This window comes from Poecilia mexicana, unplaced genomic scaffold (genome assembly GCF_051168715.1).
Source record: "Poecilia mexicana isolate PSO_F unplaced genomic scaffold, ASM5116871v1 scaffold_5, whole genome shotgun sequence".
NCBI lineage: Eukaryota > Metazoa > Chordata > Actinopteri > Cyprinodontiformes > Poeciliidae > Poecilia > Poecilia mexicana.
Window position 1 is genome coordinate 8,566,608 of NW_028263374.1, and position 23,937 is coordinate 8,590,544.

Consider the following 23,937-nt stretch of genomic DNA (forward strand, 5'->3'; position numbering starts at 1 on the left):
GGTGACACATTTGATCCAACATGTCCAAATGCATCTTTAGAAACGCATATATTCTGCACATGCAGGGAGATGGGCAGAGTGTTACAAAATGGCCTTAAAGAGCAAAGCAAGGAGGATAAACAAGTTTCTGAATTCAGTCACAGTTGAAATTTGTTGTCTTCTGAAAACTGTAAGCAGATCCTGATCCTCTGAAACTTTGGAGCTACATACCATGCCTCGCAAAAGTATTAAAACAGGATCACATTTTGTCACTTTACAACAACCGTCAAAATATTCTATTGACATCTTTTTCTGGTAGACCAACACATAGTATTTATGAAGTTGAAGAAAAGTTACCCATTGTTATTTTTAATAAAAACCATCAATATAAAGCATTTGTTTAACCCCCATTTGCTCTAATATTCCTAAATGGAATCCAGCCATTACCCTCAGTATAAATGCAGCTAATATCTGAGAAAGAAGTCATGTAGGGGACAAAGCCAACATTTAGAAGAAGGTGATGTGATCAGATGAGACCGAAGCGTCTCCGTTCTACATGCAAGACGTCTTTTCGTTTAAGCTAATGCTACACATTCCTCTAAACACCCTCAAGATGTCACAATAAGTCAGGAAGGTGGCTGTTGATTTTCATCCAATCAACGGCCAAAAATAAGAAAAAAAAAAAACAAAAAAAAAAAAAAACAAAACAACAAAGCACAAGAAAAATGTTAAACTTTCCAACATTTCAAATATGTCACGTTTCCTGCAGAACATGTAATTTGCATCTAAACCCAGGGGGCTTTGAAGGGGCTGCAGACTAAACATTTAAGCGGACCAAAGTCTTGAGTTCCTTTTTAAAATTTTCCACAAAGCACAATCATACTCTGCTGCAGTGAATGCCTTGAAAACATTTACCTCACCAAGGAGCACTTGTCAAAAATAATGATTTTCTTTTAGTCAAGACTGAAAGAACGGCACGATGGGACAATGAACACTCGAATAAGAGAGCGCACATTAGTAAACAAGTAGAGAGGAGGAAAAAAAATGGATTCAAGTGTGAGCATTATTGGACTCTTTTTTTTTTTTTTTTTTAAAGAAGGCAAAAGGCCAAATGTTGATGAAACGCTTAGGGTCGGCTTCATTCTCACTCTGCTGTAGGCTACTTAGCTGTGACAAAAAAAAACACGAAACCTAATCCACTCTGGAAAAGTTTTTAGCCTTAGAAATGTTTTTGAAAAGCTGCACAGCGCTGCTTTTTAAAAAAAGAAAAAAACAAAAAACGTTTTACGTATTACAATATTAATATTTAGATTACAAAACCTGAAAAAAAGAAAATCAGCTCGATTCCTCTTGATATTGTTATATTTCTAAAGTTAGTCTTCTTAATGGGAACACTGTTAAGCTTAGCAGCTACTCGTAGACAGCCAGCAAATCCTCAGAAATAGTGTGCGCCCTTGGGCACGGACTAGTCACCAGTATGAATATATAAAAAGGTTTAAAAAGTTGCAGATTTCAAAATGCCAGAAATCTGCATTTCTGGCATTTTGTATCGAAATCAGACTCGGGTTTGTTACCAGGGCAAATCCCATGACAGGTTCGTCAGTAATCAGCTGTATGGAAGTAATGCTGTATTAAAACTGGTGGAGTTGAGCCCCATAATGTTCAAACCCCCGTCAGATTCAGGTCAGGCTAATCTGACGTAGCCTTTTATCCTTAGCAACATGTTTCTTCTGAATGGAACTAATGTTAATAATTTTTGGAGAGATCCAGAGAGAGCACTGACCTGTATCGGATGGGGAATCTGAGGAAAGACCTAAATATTAGTGCAATGGCAAGGCGGCTTTTCAGTCTTTAAGACAAGAAGATCTTCACCAAAGATAAATAATAAAAGTACATGTGGAACTGCATAAGGTTTGATTGATAGTTTGTCCCATTAGTTATTAAGAAAGTTGCATATTATATCAAAATGCCGTGTTTTTTTTTAAATATGTAAACAAAAAGAGATAAATTACTTTAAATACAATTATTTTCAAACTCCTTGTCCACTGTTTTATTATCTTTTGAGAGATGTCTGTCTCTTTTCCAATCAGAAACAAACTTCTTGATAGAAGGAAGAATGTGTGGCTCAACTGCATGAACAGCAAACAGCAGGAAAAGTTTCAGTATGAGGAGCAGAAAGGGGTTTCCATGGCTATTTTTGCTCATATATCAAATCAAAGCAAAAGTGGGGGAAAAAATAGATCGGAGAAATTATTATAAATGTAGAAATCACTTTTTCGGATTATTTTAGCAGGAATAAGATCAAATGATGCTTTTCCGTTCTGAATAATCCAATTATTGACTGTCTCATACAGACACAGGTCTCGTTAAAACTGTTATTAGAAAATACATAACTCAGTAATATAAGAGCTCCTGTCTGTTAACCTAAACATTGTCTGTAAAGCAAATAAATGTTTCTAAAAAAAGAAAAGCTCAATTTTAATTAAAAGCCATTTCAAAAACACGTCGCCGTTTGTCTTCTTTGCAACACTGTCAGACGTGTTTTGTCGCCAAGCTGCGGCTCAAATGCTGAATGTGTGTTTATTAATTTCTGTTGCTCTTTAGGGAAGTTAAATGAGAAGGAGAAGCCCGCCTTCGCAGCGCCTCCCTGTGTGCGCGCGTAAAGGTCAGCGGTTATAATGAGAGGACTGGCGAGGTCAGAGAAGCCAGAGGGCTCCACCTCCCTGACAGGCCACATAACTCCACACCGGCTTTTAGCATGCTGATACTGGCGGGAGCTCCAGGAGCGCTCCCTCCTTTAGCCCCATCGAGCCATCTCTCACTGTGACTAACTGGCTCCCTGCTCGGCCATCAGCCGGCCCCCCTCGCCGACAAGTCTTCTCCAATAATAATGGACAACGGAGGCAGCATTACACTGACAAATTATCCTCTGCTCAGTCTCCACCTCTTGTTTACCTCTTGTTGCTTGGCAGTTCCCGGCTCTGACAGAAACGCGAGAGGACGCGAGTTTCGCGGCTCTCGGTGGTCGAGCGATGTTCTAAGGGCGCGTTGTGATGTCACAAGCTCCTGACGAAAACTTCAAGAATCCGTTGTGATCCATCTTCTGGAGAAGCAGGTCACAAAGTTTACTTCTGATCTGAGCTGTGCAGAGCTTTCTGGGCCAGGCAGAGAAGGAACACATTAACACACACACACACACACACACACGCGTACATGCACACACACACGCACACAAACAATCAGTCATAGAGGCATCCCAAGCCAAACGGGCAAGGAGGAGGAAGAGGGGAGGGGGAGGAGGAGGAGGAGGGAGAATCATCCTACCGAGGGGATGATGCAACCCGAGTGAAATTTTTCGAACGAAACTCCTGCTGCATTAACGCAGACCTGCAGGACGAAGAAACACAGCCCAGCTTGTCTTCTTTCTTTGTTCAAAGTCGGGTCTGATTTCAGACGTCTTTTTCTTCTGCTGCAGACGGCAACCTGTAACATCTAATTGCCTGTAATAAGACGCAGCATGACTCTTTCCTGTTCTTGGCATCGTGACTTCCTGGCCTCGGTGAACGCAGCGAGCCCGACGATCTGTTCTCTTTGTGTAACCGCTTTGCCCTACACGTTCAGGTAAAAGGCTGAAATATCAACCCAAAAAGTGTTTAGGGGGGGAACCATAACTCCCTTTATGACCTGCGCTGATTATAGCCTCCCCATCTGTAGCATAGACCATCTGCACTGTGGGTGAATTTAAACAGCGCTGGAAGTGGTCCTTAAACTGCATCCTCTTGTTTTATGTCAATAACACTGACTTACAGCAGTAAGTCTCTAAGATTTGAGATATTATTCTAATATCTCAAATCTTTCCCCTCAATCTTTCTACATTTTGTCACATTACAATTACAAACATTTAATGTCCTTGAGTTTAGCTGATTAAATTACACAAAGTAGGGCAAGATTATACAGTGGATGAAAACACATTTTTATTTATTTATTTATTTTTACAACTATAAATTTAAAGAAATGCAAGCTGAGTTTCCTTTACTCTAATATCTCAAAATAAAGTCCGGTACAACCGAAACCCAAAACTTCTTAACTAATAATGAAACTGTTTTATGTAGGTTTCTGAGGCGTGTTGGAGAAAATGTATGGCACACCTGCAAGCCTACCAACACAGTTAAACATGTGTGCATTGTGACGTCACCTTCTTGCAGGAAGGATGGATGAGTTAAATAAAACTGTAATCATGGCAAAATAGTACTAAAGTCTGCAAAACACTTGAAATTGGGACATGCTTCGAACATCCAAAGAGAAAACCACTTTTGCAACACAGTCGAAGCTAAAATGGAATGGTTCCAGTTCAACCATTTTCATGTGTTGGAATGGCCCAGTCAAAGCCCAAACCTAAATCTAATTGAGAAGCTTTGGTAATACCTAGAAAAAATACCAAAAATACTTAATATTGCATAGATTTGCACTTCTTTCTGCTGTCCACTCATTTAAAATACATTGATGTTTGTGGTTGTCAGGTGACAAAATGTGAAATGGGTCTTACTCTCCCAGCAAAGCATCTCATTTTATTTGTTAGGTGCAGAACAAGCAGGACCTCTGGTAAAGGGTATGCTCTACATCTGAAGACCCGCTGCTTCTTTTTTTTTTTTTTTGTCGCTTTTATCATCCGTCACGTCAAAAATGGATGATTAGACCCAACTCCAAACGAGATTTCGACACCTGCTTTAACTTTGAGCAACTCTCTGGCTTTCTAACTGCTTTAACTGTCTGAGCCCATGGCGAAGGCTGCTTGCAAACGTATTTAGCTTGACCAAGGACAAATACATTACTTGAATTGAATTACATCCAGATGAAGCAACAGCAATAAAACAGTCTTGGTGACAGCTGCATTTGCATTTGCTAAGAAATGAAGAAGAAGGGCGGGGGGATGGGGGGGGAGAAAGAAAAAAGTTTCAAGGTAAAGGTTTGACTTGGAACGCAAACGCTGCACGAAGACGGAACGGCGGTAAAAAAAAAAAAAGAAAAAAAAGTAGCTCCACTTCTTAAATGTCATCTCCATATCATCACAGCTCAATTGCCGCAGTGATTACGACATAAAATCCGGGCTGATGAATAGTTCTGGCAATCATTTCTACACCTACTCCTTTTGAACGGATCCCCACCTCCCATGCTGCATTGCCAGCGAGAGGAGAAAGGGCCAGCTCTTTGTGCTCGCCATGCTTCTCAGCCCCGTTGTGCTTGGTAGCAGCAGCAGCAGCCGGTGACCATTATAAATGGCCTCTATTAGCATGGCTTGGTCGCAGAGGGGAGAGAAATAAAATCATTGAGAGGATGTAGCCCCGCGCTGATGTCCCGGCGCCCGCTATCAAGCTCAGCTGACCCCCGTTCCCCGGCTTCTCTCCTCCCCTACACCCATTCCAGCGAGAGACACAATCCTAAAGACTAGATTACAAGTGATACATAGAGTCATTATGGGGAGGATTATGGCAATAGTACCACATGCACAACTGACAATGGCCATAATAGGGGTCTATTTCTTCAGAGGGAGCATTGAAACAGTAAAGGCACTTCTTGATATGAAATTTTTACGGTATGATAAGATAGGGGTAGATTTCACAGTATTTACACAAAATTTAAACAAAAACGCATATTTTTTTTCATTCAATTATTCTGACTACTCCTAAAATAATATCTCATGATGATTAGTAGCCAAGTTCATGTTTTCTAATACTGTAATTTTGACACATATAAGAGCATATAGAAGAAACATTGTTTTCAAAAGCCAATTGCATATGAACAACTTCTATTATTTTTTTCCCAACTAAAACAACCACAAGAAGCTAATATTAGCTGGTTAAGTAGTCAGGCTATCTGCTAAGCCAGTCTGCAGTCAGCTACTTTGAGGACAAGAGTAATGGGTGGCGCTAGCATTGAGCAATGGAGGGATTATTTAACTTTGTCATGAAAAGTGAGACATTTCTGAGAGCAGTGTTTGTTTTTCTGGAGCTTAGATAAAAAATTGGTGATTTAGTTAGAGCTAGAAATAAATTTTGATGAATTTTTAAAACTATTTCTGTCACTTTACCCATCAATGCAAAACAACATTAAAAGTTCATACCCCAAATATTTTCAAATAACTAATTTTGCCTTAATTCCGCAAACCAGCTGACTTTAAGCGTCAAGCTGTAGAAAAAAACAAAACAAAACTTTGGTCACTTTCTCTGACTTCAAGCTTTAGGGACAGAACATTTCTATTATTTTAAAAGCTTAATTCCACTGAACCTTGGTATATCTTGATCCCAGTAACTCGTCCAATAGCTTTTAACAAACAAAGCTTCTTCATAAAACTTACAATAAAGTTAAATGAACTCATTACACAAATGATGAGTGACGATATAATTAACAAAAGTCAAGTCACCGTAAGTTGCACGTTTGAAGATACAATTATATATATATAAAAAAAAAAACGAGAAGGAAATTTATGCGAGCATCTCCGATCTCCGGCAGCAACGGAGAGGCTGCCACAGCCATTACGAAGCACAGTGCACCGCAACTGAACGGGAACCACACCGGCGCATGATTTAAAGACACAGAAAGAGAGGGAAAAGAAAAGAGTGAACACTGTCAAGCAGAGTTAATGAAAGAGGGGAAAAATGAAGGGGAGGATGGCAGGAGGGGTTTTCTGGTGAGCAGTCCTACAGACTTCACTCCAATGGAGCACATCACACCTTAAAGGGTCATCGTGCCCTCAGTTATACTGTCTGCGCTCCGATCATAACAGGGTTTGAAAAAAAAAAGGCAAAAAAAGCCAAGTGAAAGTAAAGTTGAGTAGAAAAAAAAAAAGAAGCTAATTTGTTTTGCGTGGAATCAATGAGTTTAAGCATAAAATTGACAAAAACGTACTTATGTTTTTAATGACATTGAAAGCCGATATTTCTTTTAACTCTGCCTCTACTCAGTTACTCTCGACCTCTTTTGTTACCTGGTGTACGTTATTCAGCGAAAGACTTCAATAAAGCCATATGACCGAAGCGCGCGCAGTGAGTCACTTTGCCTGTAATGTGCGGGTCGTGCTGTCTTTTACTGCTAATTTGGAAATCTTCCACGGGAACCTCGGGAAGGTGTTGAGAGGCAGTGAAGGAAACACGGCCTTCAAACAGCTTGCAGTCAGCCAGCGAGGTGGCAAGCTAAAGGAGTACAGAGCCTCCAGCTAGTTAAAATATGAGCACAGCGGGGGCTCACTAATGAAAGCGGGGGCCCCAGCCTGGGAAGCAGGGCTGTATATCGCGGCAAAAAGACAGTTCTTAGAATCAGCTGGCGAGCAATGCCTATAGTTCTGGGGCCGCTGGTGATTAACCATCCAAGAGGGAGTCGCTACTACAGCTGGACTATTAATAAAAGATCCCCCCCCACCCCCCCACATTTCTGCGCGCACCTTCTCCCACCTCTTTGGTTTCTTGCTATGCCTGCACACAATCTCAACCATCTGAAATTGTTTGGAAATCATAATCTTTGTTTATATTGGACAGAGAAAGCTTAAACATCACAACAAGCTGCTACAGTTTTATATGAACTATTTGCATGACTTCTATTTGGGGAGACGTTTGATCAAAATATGTGGAGAAAATACCTGTAGCAGCTAACACACTTAAAGTGGAAGACTTTAAATGATGTCCTGTAATAGAAAGTGAAACCTTTCCATAACAGCTACGGTGAAGATTAACAACAACTAGCTAAGAAGCTAAACTTGCCTTCAAGTTGGACTTAAGCTTAGTATTGTTGCTAAGCTAGCTAAAGCTGAATACAAACTTTTTGAATCTATTCTAACAGCAGAGGATTCAAACCTTCGTCTTGATAAGAACTACTTAGCAACGCTGTTTATCATTCCTGTTGTTGCTAGGCATTAAGGCTGGATGCAAACTTTTTTAAATGGAGTCATACAACATAGCAACTAAAGCTATTCCATGACAAACACAGAGATTCAATTAATTAGCAACAGCTAACTCAGAATTACAATGTTTAGCTTGCTAGTAAGCTTTCCTTCATGTAAACGTTTCAACCCTACCACTTTCTGCTCTACACATGACAATTTATTCTTTTAATTTCCAATCTATATGCTCTCTTAGACTTGTTACCAAAATAGGCTTATAATTTACTTACTAAAGTTACAATTTTAAACTAATACGCTGGACTGAAACGTAAAAACATTTAATGGCTAAAAATGTAATACTCTCCAAAACGAACTTTTTACAGTGTGGTTGCTCATTCTTCGTGCTCTGTACTCCTCTGGGAGATGTTTTTCGGGTACAGCAGATCAATTAGTGACCTCTCATTAGATGGCCATTTGCAAAGAATAACCCTTCCCTTGGGGGAGAAAAATAAAAAAGAGTTAAAGCATCATCACTCTTGTTGGATAATGGTCCATTGATATTGATTTTAAAAAGCCCGTCTGAGTAAAACTTTTTGCATATTATCCGCTCTGGTTAGAAAACTGAGCTAAAAATAGTCATAGGATATAAATTACAGAGGTAAACCAGTTATGGGTGTGCATAGCCAGAAAGCCTAAAATGCAGAAATATATAAATAGATCTGCATTTCCTTTCCAAGGGAGAATTTACTACTGTCATTAATTACTAAACCTGAGGGTCACAGCACCATTGTTGATATTAGATGTTAGTTTTCAGTGAATATTATTGGTAGGCTTCGCTGACTTTACTTAACACTAGAGCTAAATGTTGACACATTTAACAAACAGCATATTGCTAAATATAACTGTTCATCGCTTGGAACATTTACATCATAAACATGCCTTTACCAATAGTTTTCGTTGGTTAATTTGATTTCTGTAGATGATTTCATTAACCTACTGATTTATGGCCCAACAAGGAGACCGGACTCCAACTTTGTGAACCACTACTGTTACGTCACTCCTGAAAAGGAGACGAGTCACTGTTACACTAAATCTAATGTTGGATTTGATGCCAATAATGTCTGTAGCTGAAAATTTGATTATCAAAAATGAACAGGAATAGTAACTATTACACCTGTGATTTCTGTTTTTAGAGGAAGAAACTACATGTCTATCTTTACTACTCACAACTGAAAGAGAAAAAGAAATCCAACTTCTCCTAAAAAAATAAAATAAAAATAAAGAAATCAATGTGAATAGTTTTGAAATCAGGATCTCTACATATGTGATAAAAAGTGAGAAAAGTTAGAACATGTCATTACGTTCCAGACTCTGTTTGCTCACTGGAAAAGGTTTAATGCTAAAACTAGGAATAATCCAGTACAATAGTCTCACTTCATTTTAACCTTGAATAAAAATATCAAATATAAACATATTTTAATACAAAATGTATACCATTATCTAACAGGTTTTATTTAAGACAGATAATTAATTTTTCATATTTAATAAAATAATACAACAATCATTCCAATTAAAATTGTTATTTGGATTTTCCTGCACAAACTTAGGCAGAAACTTACTAAAGTTTTTAAAGAGCTTGTTATGCACAAAAATAACTCCTTTTTGCTACTCTGTTAGATACAAACATGGCCATAACTGGTTCATTAGTCAGGCTATCAGCTCCGGTAGCAGATTTGTTGTCACTATTTTTAGACGTACAGCATCAAAACTTGTTAGGTATAATTTTATAACAGTTAGAAGAGACAGTAGGGTTGGACAATTGCCATATTTTTTTTTTATTCTGAAAAACAATCATTTTGAGAAGGTTTTTTTCTTTTTGTAAGACCCTCATTCTACACAATATGTTCATAACCTAAAAGCCTGATGAATTTTTGAATACTTTTTTTATCGTTACTTGTATTGCCATTATAAAAACAAAACATCTTCACCATATATATAACCCATAGCCCATCATGCATCCCTAGCTGATACTCTTTTAATTTAAACAAAACAGCTGTCCATGTTTTTCAGAAACAGAAATATTCCCAAATAGACAAACCCATGTTTGTAGTAAGTGAGAGAAAACAACGTAGCAGCTCTTTAAGACAACTGATCTGCAGTGTGCAGCAGCAGATGGGAGACGGGCAGAGCTGCATTACTTCATTCGCCACACAGTTGGAGAAAGCATCGGTCTCTCTGCCACTTTCTCTGCCATCAAAATAAAAGGACTTGACCAATCATGAAATCTTTGCTGTTCTGAAGGTGTAGCTTTTTAATTTTGGTCTAAATTGTACGACCAAAACCTAAATGGGGTAAAGTTAAATAAACTCATCAGAGTCCTTAGATGATGTAAACAAAACACGTATAGGTTTAGGTGATCATGTATGAGTTGAGGCATTGAAGCTGTGACTGAAAAGCAGGTGTTTTCACCCAGAGATTGATTGAGCAGAATCTCTTCCTAAATGGAAACAGTGTCGTTCAAATACCACCAGCTGTTGTTTTCACTGAGCTCTAAAAGACAGCCTTTTCTCATTTTTGTTTGTAATTTTCTGCAAACAAAAGCTCAAAATGACAATGTAATATATTCTATTTGGAATTTGAGGAAAAATGTTTTATGAGTAGTTCGTAGTCAAAGATGAAAATAGTACGCAGCAATAAAAATAAAGAGAACAAAGCAAAATGTACAGTTGTCTCTTAATTTTTTTCCACAGTTGTATATTCATGGGCCCACTCTCAATGCTGTTGCACGTTCATACGCACGTGCAGAACATCCACCACCCCCCAGCACGCGCTCCCCCCTTTTCACACGCACTCTCACACACACCGATAGTGTAACAGGCAGCAGATCGTACTGTTCTGCTAATCAAACATAATCCACTCTCTATAACGCTTGCTGTCGTGACTCCCTCTTCGGGCCACTCTCGTGATGTTTCTGCACAATAAGGTGACTCTGAAGAGCAGCGCTAGGTCGAAAAAAAGATCTGTCATCTGCCGCCAAAAATAATAAAATAATAATTAAAAAAAATCCCTAAAAACAAACGCCCCAACCCCCCAAAAAACTCATTCAGGCGTCTCAAAATTTGCCCAACATTCGCGCACTAATCGTCCCCCATCCGTGCGTCATGTGTGCCAGATTCCTCCCCCTCGGTCGTCGGAGCCTTCGAGGGGACCGGAGGGAGTTAGACCCACCTTTGTGCATGCCCGTGAAGCGGTCCTTCAACACAGTGAGCTCGTAAATCTTGCCGAACTCCTCGAAGAGGGGCCGGAGGTCCTTCTCGTCCAGGTTGCGGGGGATCTGGCCGATGAAGAGTTTGATGGCATCGTGGTCCTTCATGGGTATGGTGGCCGGGCATCCCGCCGGGCTGTGGCTTAATCCGTTCACGAGCCCGTTCGTGCTGGCGGACACGACACCGACACCGTGCACCGCGCCGTCCACCTGCCCGTTGGTTAAAGTTGCCATCTTCGGACCTGCCGCGGTGAGAGTTGGGTAGAGGTACAGGACGACGGCGGCAGACGGCGACGGGCGGGGAATCGTTTTCTCTCTTTTTTTTTTGAAGAAGAAGAAGAAGAAGAGGAAAAATAAAAAATAATATAAAAAAAAAGAAAAAAAAAAAGAAAATTGGGATCCGAGACCAAGTCGTGCCAGAGAGGGTCCGCTCTCGTCCTATCAAAGCCAGTATTTACAATGATTGGAAAACACATGTAGCGTGCGGCGAAGACTCATATCAAAAAATAAAAAAAGCGCGCAGTGCCCAGTTGGTCCCGATGGAGGTTTTGATTCCTTGTATTTATGTCTTACCCAATAACTCGTTCATTGATTTCATAAAAGAGAGAAAGAAAGAGAGGAAAGAAGAGGGGAGAGAGAGGGGGGAGAGAGAGAGAGAGAAAGAGAGAGCAAGAGAGAGAGAGAGAGAGCAACAGCGTTCACTGTCTATTTACACCCACGTTCCTCCGTCCCAGCTTCTTGGCACCCTTTTATTTTTTATTTTTATTTTTTGCATTGAGGACTTGGTATGGGTGTCTTCTCGGTTTAAACGGACAGGACCTGCTCAATGCGTGCCAGGGCGGCGGGGAGTTTCGAGTGAAATGGGGGCGGGGGGCGATTTAAGCTCACTATTTATAAACCGAACCGTTTTCTCTCCCCCTCTTCCTTATGCGAAGAGCCAGTGGTACATTCCGTCGAGGGAAGAGGGTCTATAAATAGAGAAATATAGAGAATACGGTCCTTTGTGCTCCAACCCAGAGCAAACAGCGGCTCGCGCACCAACTTCATGTTACACAGTGAGAGCGACTGAGAAATGCGAGGAACAACACTCTTTCGCTCATGTTTCAATCCCATCAGACATAACCCACGAAACATGTAGATTGTGATTTAAAGTGGTTGCGTTTAAGTTCACATTCTTTCGCATTATTGCTCCTTTTCCTCCTCCTCCTCCAGCAGCAGCAGCAGCAGCAGAGAGAGCCGCTGCCTCCCCGCTTCTCCATTGGCCGGCGGACAGCTCCGCGGTGCTGAAATGTAGCTCCGCCAGCCGAAGCCAACATATTTGCTTCCTTCGGAGGAAAACAGTGTGTGACAATTCGTCCTACAGCTCGTTTCAAGTCCAGAGGAAACACAGAGTGTTGTTATTGTTCGCCTCGCTGGTTAGATGACGAGTTATTAGCTCCAGCATCTAGAGTCATGTTGACTATACACGGCTTGATTTTTTTTTTTCTCCCGAAAGAGGAAGTCTGTGAGCACCGCCGAGTGGCGTACAGAGGGGCCACACGGAGGAAGGAGAGGAATCCCACAAGAAGAGGGAACAAATAGACGTTTTAATGGAGTGATGAAGATGAAGTGATACATTTAGATTTATATGAATGTGTTATTCACACTCTTCCAGAGTACATACAGTTCTGTGGTGGAACTGCATCTACCGGACATTCATTGTTAACCGAGACAAAAAGGTATTTTTCTTCCACTACCACAGTAGAGGTGAGATCTTTTTCTATCAAGATGGGGGCATTGAGATCTGAAATGCACAATAATGTGCAATTTTTTTTTTTTTCATACAAAAAGTAAAGCAAGAAGGTTGAAACAGAAACAACCAGTTGCGTTTCCTCCATGAACAGTGTCCAGGGCGAGTCCCTTCCTCTGCCACCCGACTGATAACCAAACACACTGTCCCACTCCTGCAACAAAGCCACTTCTGCAGAATGTCATTTTCATTTTAAAATTTATCACAGGATACCAAACTCGATAGATTAGATGGATTTTTTATTTATTTTTTAGCAAGACAAGGTAGGCTAAGATAATTTGATTTATATAGCACACTTTCAGCAATAAGGCAATTCAAAGTGCTTCACATGTTAGAGGACATAGAGACAAAATAACAAAAGAAAAGCAAGAGAAAAATAAAAGTATAGAACTATGGATATTGGTTCTTCATGTTTAGTAAGAATAAGACTTTATAAACTAGTAGGGGTTTCTCTGGATTCATGATTTGATAAAACTAGATGTTGGTTCTCCATGTTTGATTCTGTAAGATACATGGTCCTAAATGTTGATCTGAAGTAGCCTCTCTAATCTAATGCCGAATCATAAGGTGTGCCAGTTTCCATGTCACACACAGAGAACAGCTATGTCTCCTTCCAGTGTTCATCCTATGTGTCTGTTCACATGCACTGGACATGAAAGCAAGCAACGAGGAGCCCAGATGGTGCACAACAGGCAAACGCCTTTTTTTGGCCTCATGGCACCGTCATGTCACCCTGTGCAGAAAGCCGCCACATTTTCCATATCAAAGACCAACATTGTAAACGCCCAGTAGCTTGGGATCAGGTAGCCTTCTGTGTTTTATTTTGGCTCTGTAATAGTGCTATCGTTTCTTCTGCGTATTTGGGAACTCTGTTTTATTCCCCGAGAGAGTCGGTTCACTGTCTAACTCCCAAAGGGAACAGAGGATCCATTTTTGTGATGATGTGTAAAAGTAATTCTTTTTTAAACCCAACATGATGAAGTGTTTTTTTTCTGGTTACAAATCCTACGTAAACATTTTAAGTACAATTTACCTGAAGATGTCAGTTTTGTCAGCCTTTATACTCATTCATTGTTAGAGGTAAAGAAAACAGAGAAAACAATATAGCATCATTAAGGACTACGTCAACTTAGTTAAACTTCATGTGGTTGACAATGTTTTTGTGCTGGAGGAGGAGTTTAGGTTTGTGGCTAACTTTAGCTGACTTAGCAACGGTGATAATATTGTCTAATTTGTAAGCTCAGATTCTTAAAAAAGAAAAGTTGTATATCACACTTTGTTAATACAGATTCAACATGTTTATTAGCATGTCAGTAAGTGTTTTTTGCTCATCTACTAACTATTTGTTGTTCCTATTTTACATGTAGGATAAAAAATGATATTTCTATGAATGCCTGCTGGTCGTTTTGCCACACAGAACCCAGCTGAGGCATCTCTGTCCATTAGACATGAGTCACTTAATGTGTTAAACCATAAATTTATCTGAGTTTATAGGTTGTAAAATTTTTATCGAGCAACATCATTTCTTCATCGATTAAATGAGGAAATTAATTTTCCTAATTAAAATTCATTTGATTAATTGATTGATTGAATTTTAAATACATGCATAAACCGTTAATTGTGCAGATATTTTGGAGTTGAGTTTGATTGATTGAACATAAAATGACAAATAGGCTATTACATGTGTGAAAATCAGATTATAGCAACAAACAAACAAACAAACAAAAAAAAAACATTGAGAACCTAGCACACTTTGAAAACTTAGTGTAATCTACCAACTTTACGCTGTTGAACTTTCAAAGTTTCTATGGAAAATAGAATATATTTGTCTTATCGCAGCTGGTCAAAATCTAATAGTTTATTTTCTCATGTGGTACTCCACATGAGAAAAGCCATGTGGATGACCACACCATTACACAAAACGTGCCAAATTAAAGAAACTCTGTTAAGTAATGCTACTTTTTCCAGGAATATTTGGCCCCTCATACCACCAGACACCACTAAGACATTAGTGAACCATTAGGCTACAAAAGGCTGATGGGTATCACAGCGCCCCCTCTCCTCTTTTTGCTCTTCTGCCAGCTAAATGGCCCAGTAATGTCATCCCATTCTCATGCCATGACTGAGCCCCAACACTTTTACTGGTTGGGTTGGGGATGTGGGGAGGTTGTGAGGTCCGGGTAAGGGGAACTGCTGTACGGAGCTTGGCTTTTCTTTAGCCATGACACCATGCTCCGCTCTGTCCTCTCAGCCCTCCCCGGGAGCCACACTCCGTTCAGCTCAGCGGTCCCGCTCGGCGCTCACGCCTGACTTACCTCCAGCAATAGTTCTTAATGCAAGAGAGAGAGAAGGAATCGGGAGGGCACAAATCATTGTAATTATGTTCAGTGGGTACTGCCATGATGATTATGTAAGATACGCTCTCCGTGATGGCTCCCTCAACGGCTGGCTCGCGACACGACCCGCCTGCGAGGTCACGCGACGGCTTTGATCGGGCGAGCCCATTGGACTGATATTAATAACTCAAAATTAACGAGCGAGACAAGTAACAGAGGGCTTTTTTTCCTCTCCAAACTGTACTCTTGTCAGTCTGTTTGGGGGTATAATCTGACTCTGCGGAGGATCGTGGAAATCATTTGCACCTTAATAAGGACACAGCGATCTTAAAACCTGTTTAGCGATTTTCTCCCCCCCTCCCTGCCCCACTCCCGCATACGAATTATTGCCGCAATCGGTGAGATCACGTTGAACAATTTAATTGGTGCGTGTTTCGTTACATCTTGTAACAAAGCTCTCAATGGGAGAAATCTGGCTGGGATAAGACTCTGTCTATGGTTCTGAAGCTGCTATCAAGCAGTGGTGAGTACCGTTTGCCTCTGTCCTTGGTTCTTAATTCAAATGCACAAACCGGTGTTGCTATTCAGAGAGAGAGTGGGGGGGGGGAGGGGGGAGCTATGAATTTAGCGTAGGCTTTGTTAACAAGCTGTAGATGATCATGCATGGACTCCCTGCACTTCTCCAAACATTCCTCTGAGCTCATCAAAAAGAGGTCACTTCATCCCCCTCCCTCGCCCCCTCCCCTGTCCCTCCAAATGAACCTTTGCAATCAAACAGCAGGGGAGGCCTATTTTCCCCTGGAATATTGCCTGGTTGCTCGTCATGGCTTCAATTTTCAGTTTCAGCACTGTAAACGGCCGCAGCAAGGCAAATAAATGAAAAGGGAAATGAAATTCTGGGTAGCCAAGTTACACAAATAGATTGATAATCTGCACAGGCCACCCTAAAGTGCTCGGGCATTTTCAATATTACCTATTCTGCATAGTAATGTCTTTTCTCACCTCTCCTTCATGTGGGACGAAGTTCTAAATCTCCTTTAGCCTTGGGATATCCAGGCTGTATATCACCTTCCAGTAATTTAGGAGGGAGAGAGCACAAAGGGGTAAGGAAATGGCAGGCTCATGACTAAACGCTGAGAAAGTTTATAGGGACAAGAAGGGCAGGAGAGTTCTTTTTAACTTGAGTGGTGCTTTTTCTGTCACTTTGGGGGCATGGATGTCCCAAGCAATTAGCTTCTTCCATAATTTAAAACTTGGGCATCCTGTCCTATGAAAATCAAGCTCAGTTCGTTACGGTTTTATAGTAAAATCCACATCCGTTCCCAATGTTCTCGATATATATTGCCTTGCAAAAGTATGACATTTGAAATGTTTGAGCTTGTGATACAACTTAAAGCCTTAATGTGTTTTAGTTGGGTTTTACGTATCCAAACTAGCAGATATTTTTGAAGTGGGACCAAAATAACACATGGTGTTGAAATAAAAAGCTGAAAGATTCATCTGGACACCTTGTAGAGCAACATGTCAGTCCAACTATATGAATTTAGACGCTGAAATGTTGCCAACTTTTCGTAATAAATAAATGAATAAATAAAATCTTATACTCAAAGAAATTAGTTGGAAAGTATTTGTGGACATCAACAATCAAGTTTTCCAAAAACGCTCAGATGGATTCAGATGTTGACAGACCAGGGCAATTAAACTCATGGACATGGTTTAATCTAAACTGTGATTTTTGTATCTGGTTGTGTGTTTTCGAACGCGTAGCTGGAAAATGAACCTCTGCCTCAGTTTCATGTGTTTTGCAGCCATTAACAGGTCATCTTTTATCATTTTCTTGTCTTCATCTTCATCTATCGGTGCTTTAACAGGATGGCCATGTCTTGGATTGTGCTGTACTACTCTTTGTGTTGATGGATTGAACAGAGATCTCTGAGACGTTCATAGCTTATTATATTATTTGACAAACCAACCCACTAGTTTGTTTGCAAATGTTCTCTAAGAAAACGTCTGAGGCATTTTACAGAATAAGTCATTACTCTCTAGGTGTCTTCTGAAGAGTCCACCCTGCATGATGCTGCCACCACCATTAGCTTAGGATGTCTTTCAAAGTCAACTGGAGGCATTTTTAAAAAAAATTGTGTCAGAATACAAATTCGCTGCACACTTTTGAAGGTATTTACCTACAAAAGAAATATGAAAACCATTGTTTTCCTTCCACTTTGGATCTTTTTACCAAATTAAATAAAATTCATCACTGAGTTTATGGGTTTTGACTTTTTTTTTTCAAGGCACTGTATGAGGCAAAGGGAAACACAGACATGGGAAAGTTAAGATAGCGTTTTTTTTCTTTGTGTTTCTTACCAGGTTATGTTACAAATGGACAATCAGAAAGCTATAAAAACATTTTTGACACTTGAAGAGGTGTTGTATTATCTTCATTAAGAAGCAAACAAGGCTAAATGAGCACAACGTGAACACCGCTTTGATCTGCAACTCTCCAGATTTCTGAACTGCAGAGTGTCTTTAAAAAACCTCATCCACTGGTGAAATGAGCTGCAGTTACACCTAGTGTGCATTGGAAACAGATTAGCGCTGTGACATTTGACATGGGTAGCCATCTCTGCTCCAGGTGAATGCCGACTGCTGCACAGATCAGGCATGCTGACAGTTTGTCTCCTGGACTGACTGGCTGCCCTGGAAACACAAGCCTCTTGACAATCAGCAGCTTCACGACAACATTGCGAAGATGCTCAATTATGCTGCCCACCAAAACACAGGGAGAAAAAAACAACAACGCTGCTTCGTCAGGCTTCCACACTGAGAAATTTGATGCAAAATTAACCAAGATCCTTGCCGTGGCAGACATCATGAATCATCCAGTCAGTAACTGAAGGCACAAAACGACTTCAAAGTCCAACGGCAGTCGGAATCACGCAGGATCAAAATCCTATTTCCACTACAGCGGATCAATTCCACAGAGGTCACGATGGGAGATGAACTCTGACCTCTGGCTTTGTTGGTGCAGTCTGATGATACTCTCAGGACTTGACCTTAATGTCAGGGTGATGTAACACCTCCGCTCCTCTCAGGAAGCCATTTTGGGGCAATAGGTTCCTGACTACACAGTTCCATTAATTGCTGTGGGACAGACAGCAGAGCCGACGGGAGCAGGAGAACACGTGGTTTCCATTCCAACACCTGCCTTGACACCGAGATGTGGAATAAGATGCTTATGTTGCCTAGAGAAAAACCTTCCCTAAAACACGCTCGTTTTGTTGAAGGTGCTCTGAGCAGATTAAAAAAAAATAAAATAAAAATTCAACACGTGGCAGAATAATGACTGTCCATCATCACCCTGAACATTATGGTGGTGGCAACATGATGGCACGGGGAGGCGTTTCTTTGTTCATTGCTGATGATACTTTGCTGTTTTGTTGCACTATTCCAACCTTGTCCTCTTATTTGTCTTCTCCAAATAAATGGAGCAAAACACAGGAAGATTCTGGAAAAATTACCCCGTTGAAATTCTGCAAAAGCTGCGATGCCATGGTTTAGAAACGAGGTTTAATGCTGGGCTACAAGTACCTTTGATGATACTTGGGCTGCTTTTTGTTGCACTCAAAAGAATAATCAACTTGTAGCAGCGGTTCAGATTATTCTGTTGATATATTTTATCATACATTGACCTGAAAGAGTACAGGCCTGTTATGGCCATTGTGGCGATTGGTATTTGTCACGAAAAGCTTGAGAGCCACTGGTTTAGATCAAATGTTTCTGATGTGTTAGGTTGTGTCAAGGCAAGTGTTTGAATTCGATATTATGTGTCGAATTCATTGCAGCCGTAGCTACAGAAAAGGGTGTTTCTGTAAGTCACTGACGCAGGGAGGCATAAATGAATGCATGCCGCACTTTTGAAAAATGTATTTTTAAAATAAAGTATAGAAACTATAATATGTTTTTAGGCAGAAAGAAGAGCGGACGATTACAACGCAGCACTCCAACGTCTGGTTAGACAAAGAGCTAAAGCGGAGACGTGCTTGTTAGTCTCCGAGTGGAAAAAGAACAACAAAAGAAATAATGGTGAAATTGAGGTGACTCCTCTGTTTTCGCCTAAGTGATGAGTTGCGCTTTGTCGGCTGAAGAGAGGAGGTAGGTATTACATTTTTTCCCCCCCTGATAATGACAGATAAATGCCAGGAGACAGACAAAAGAAAAGCACACTGACGGCCAGGATCGCTAGACGAACAGACGGGTGCAGGGATAAAAAAAAAAAAAAATCAGACGTACTGTAAGTTGGAATCTTCTTTGTCGGCAGTGTGTTTCTCACCGTGTGGGAGTGATTGCCCGGTGTGTGGGTAGGTTTGTGAATTAAATATCGAGCCTGACTGAGCACATTTAGCCAGGTTGTCTCGAACTCACAAACACACGCAGCCTTCCCGATCACAATGCACCGCATGCATGGCTGCTCTTTAAGATCAATTAACATGAAAGTCCTTGTTGATGAGGTAGAAAGCAGCAAATGCGGCACGGGCTGCCGAGGAGAGGCGCGTTCCTCCCTCCTCCTGCCGCCGACGTCCTTGTAGCGCCCGTCCTCTCTCCTGTCAGGCAAAGACAGACAATGCAAATGCCAAACGACCAAACGTGCTTGCGTGACCCCTAATTTGTGTCTGGCGGTGCCGCTCTGATCTTTTAACGCCCCACACACAGCCTCCATACTCTTCTTTGCACAGCGTGTGGACTCTGCGGGACAAATTAAACAGTATCTGTGTGAAAGATGCATATAAAGCGTAGGAATCAATCAGTCAACAAGGCCGCAGCATCTGTCCCTCCCACCCCCCAGCCTCTGGAAGACACAAACAGGAATGGGGGCTCCTGGCAACGAACGTCGCTCAGGTGGACAAAAGGTCATTAATTATGAATACTAAATCAGCAACTGAAAAAGGTTACCATTCCCCCTGCAATCTCCTCCCTCTCTACCTTCCTGTAGCATTTATGAAAGCGGGGGGTTTTTTTGGGTGGGGGAGGGGGGTGGGGGCGGGGGTTCACAAGCCTTTCTCTGTCCCCTCTTCAGTCGGCGGAAATATAAGCTCTGGTCCCGCTTTGGTTCTGGAGGGCCAGGAAGGAAGATGAGAGAGAAATAGTAGCACAGCGGGATTCATTCATCGGAGGATTAAGTGCGACAGCTCTGGGACTGTAGCTGGATCATTTGCTTTTCCACAGCTGAGTGTCATTGTGGACGTTTTTTTTTTTTTTTTTTTTTTTTAAATAAACTGTAATACAGTTTCTGTAGATATGTATATAATATCTGAATGGATGAATATTCTGGAATCGATCCCACAATTGATCACAATAGTTGAGCACGAGCAGACCTTGTCTCACAAAAAGAAAAATATGACAAATGCAAATTGGCATTTAACCATAAACTTCAATCTTTCATTGAAATTTGATGTGAAATACAGACACAAAACTTGTGCATAACAATAACGTGAAGAAAAACAAAAGATTCATTGTTTTGCAGTAAATTTATATCTTTCTAAAAAGGCACGTGTGAACATTTTTTACACTGTATTTTCAAATGTTATCACTAAAATTTGAAAATACAGCTAACTCATTATTTAGCTGTGATGTTGAACCAAACATAAGTGTTTGAGAAACTGATGATTTCTTTCATTGCTAACACGCAAAAGCAAGGTGCTGTTTTCCAGTTATCCTCACGTTCAAAACGAGCAAAAATGAAAGTGTGACATGCTTTTGTATTCAGCCCCCTTTACTTTGACAAGCCTCAACACGCCAGACAGATCAGGAGGAAAGTTGTACAGAAGTTCAAAGCCAGGTTAGGTTAAAAGAAGAAGAAAAAACAACACGTGGGGAATCCCATTTACAGTTTGCTCTAAGCCATGAAGGGAATGCAGGGAACATAAAGAAAAAGACTTTCTGATCAGAAAGCCAGGGTTTTGTGGCCTGCCACTTCACAAACCTGCAAACACACCATTTTCTCTGTGAAACATAGTAGTGGCAGGAGCATGATGTGGGGAGATGCATTTCAGAAAAGCACATGTAGGCTTGAGATTTGAGAGCTGGGATGATCAAGTCCCAGCAGGGCAGCGACACGTCCAGATCTAAATGCTGCTGAGATTTGATGCCCACTTTGTAAATTCTCTGTTCAGTCTCACTGAGCTCGAGGAATTTTGCAAAGAAGAATGGAGGAAAAAAATATATTTTCTCGATGTGCAAAGCTGGCAGAGACGCAGCCCGTCAGTTGTAAACGCAGTGAGAAAGAAACTCTACAAAAAATATGGGAGCTGAATACAAATGCACCCAGTCCTTCTCAAATTTTTATCTGTAAAAAAATATTTTCTAACCAAGTGTCCCCTTTCCTTCTACTTCATAGACAGTCATTATTTTGTGTTGGTCTGTTGCATAAAATCCCCTAAAATGACATTTAAGTTTCTGGCTGAAATATGAGATGATGTGGATTAAAGATGTTTAAATACGTTTACCAGGCACTGCGAACAGTAAACAGACCTAGGCTGTTTGAATGAGGATTCCTCATGAGGCTGCAAAGGCAAAATCTTCGATTTAGACTTTGATTAAAGCACAGTTACACAAAAATAAATAAAGAAAAAAATCTCACATCAATGCAAGCAAAAAAGATTATTGATATTTCTGAAAAGCTTCATATGAAGATGGGTGCGTATTATACACTTTGTGTCTACTTATTAGGGAGGGGGAAAAAAACCCTAATTATTCTTTACTGTTGACCAAAAACAGCATCTTCAGACACTCGCTGCAGTCTACACGGACATCGGTACATAAACCTTATTGAGCCGTTACAAAAAATGAGCAGAAACGAAGTAAGACATCTTAGAAATAGACTTTCAGAAAAGCTTTTGAAAAGAAGGAGGGAGAGCCTTGGAAAGTGTCAGACTTCAAAAAGGCAGGCAACAACAGACCAACACGCTCCCTCCTCCTCCTCCTCCTCAGCTGCTGCTTTTCATTGTGTTGTGCTCATTCCTCGGTGAGAGAAACGTGACGCAAACTGGAAAATGTTTTGCCGGTGTTTGTGAGCGGGCGGCCTAATCTTGGAATACATCGCGGCGTCTTCGCGCCATGTGTGGCTCTCTCCCCTCGCAGCGTCTCCTGATCCTCGTGGAGGACTCCTGGAGGACGCTGTGGTGTCACGCTGTGAGGCTGGGGCCACATATGTGTGCGGCACATGGTTCCCCCGAGGGAACCGTCTGATTGGATGTGGGTGCTGGGGCCCTGTCGCCTCCCTGTGAACTCTGCCTTAATCTGGATATAGCAAGCCCACAGGGAAAGACAAATCGCACAGTTCTGTGTGGCCTTCGTCGGTCTTCTTTTAAGCTCACTCATGCAGCCGTCAAGAAATTACAGCACTGTTCTGTCGTGGAAGAAGCTGCGGTATTTATTTACAAGCTGATTCCGTGTTATGGTGCCATATTCTCTGCTGTGGTTTTATGCTGAAATAGGTTTGTTCGTCTTTATGGAGCTGATTTTATAGAACAAACACTCTAATAATAAAAGTAATGATGAATTCTTAGATTGTTAAACATATGTAAAAATGAAAAAAATGTTTCTTATTTTATGCACTGCTGCTCAAAGAGAGAGAAATGACGAGTGGGCTTGTTAATTTCTTACTCTCATTTTTCTCATTAACGAGGTACAGAACCACTGGATCGTAAGATGATGCTGCTTCCAAGAAATACTCCCTATATAACATAATCCTTTATAAACACGAGCCTGTTCACAATTTGATTCATTCCAGTATAGGTTTTGAAAACAGATATTAATGTACACACAGAGACAACATGCCAAATTCAGTTTTTCCAATTTTCCTACTTTGTTGTAAAGTTTTATTCAAACCAGCTTTTGGTCTCCTCCCAAAAGCCGCTTTTTTATGCTTGCATGCCTCTGGTGACATCACAGACGGCCTAAGGAAGATGAGCCGACCTGCAAAAAGAAAACAAGCTCCCACTTGTTTTCTTTTTCGTTTACATGTTTTAACCAAATGCCTCCTTCAATGCCATTTGCTTGTATTCTGCTGTAAAACGTCAAAGTTTTGCTCCAGCACGAAAGGCTGAACCTCTTGATACTAAACGTGCATTCACATCAGCCCTGCTTATTCCACTTTAATGGGACTCTAACTTGTTTGTCTAAAAGGTCCAGTTCTCTTAGGAAGGTGTGACTTCTGGTTAAATGCAACCAAGTCAAACGTGTGAGTTTCACACTAGAGGGAAAAATGGCTCATAGTCTTTCTGAAGCTGTGCTCATGTCTTGTCCAGAGTTTTTTTTTTTTTTTGTGTGTCGTCTCCTTGAGCAGGTCTTGACGCAGCGCCACCACAGGCCAAAGGGTGAACAGGTTTTTCAAAGTGTTTGGTTCTTTTGACAGCGCAGTGTGAATGTGAGCACCACCAGCTGAAAATGTAACAAATGATGCCTTTCTAGTCCCCGATTGGTCAGAGTCTACCAGATTATCAGGTGTGAAAACACCCAAAAGGGTCATTCACACCTGCTCTGTCGAACTGAACTCCAGCTTAAAGGATCTTCTGGATATGAGAGGAGACATCTGGTTCATCTAAAAAAACACGGGGCTCATGCAGCTCATTGTGGCTAAACAGAACTGAGACAAATGCACTTGTAGCAAGAGAGCCCCGAGAAATCGCTTGTGGCA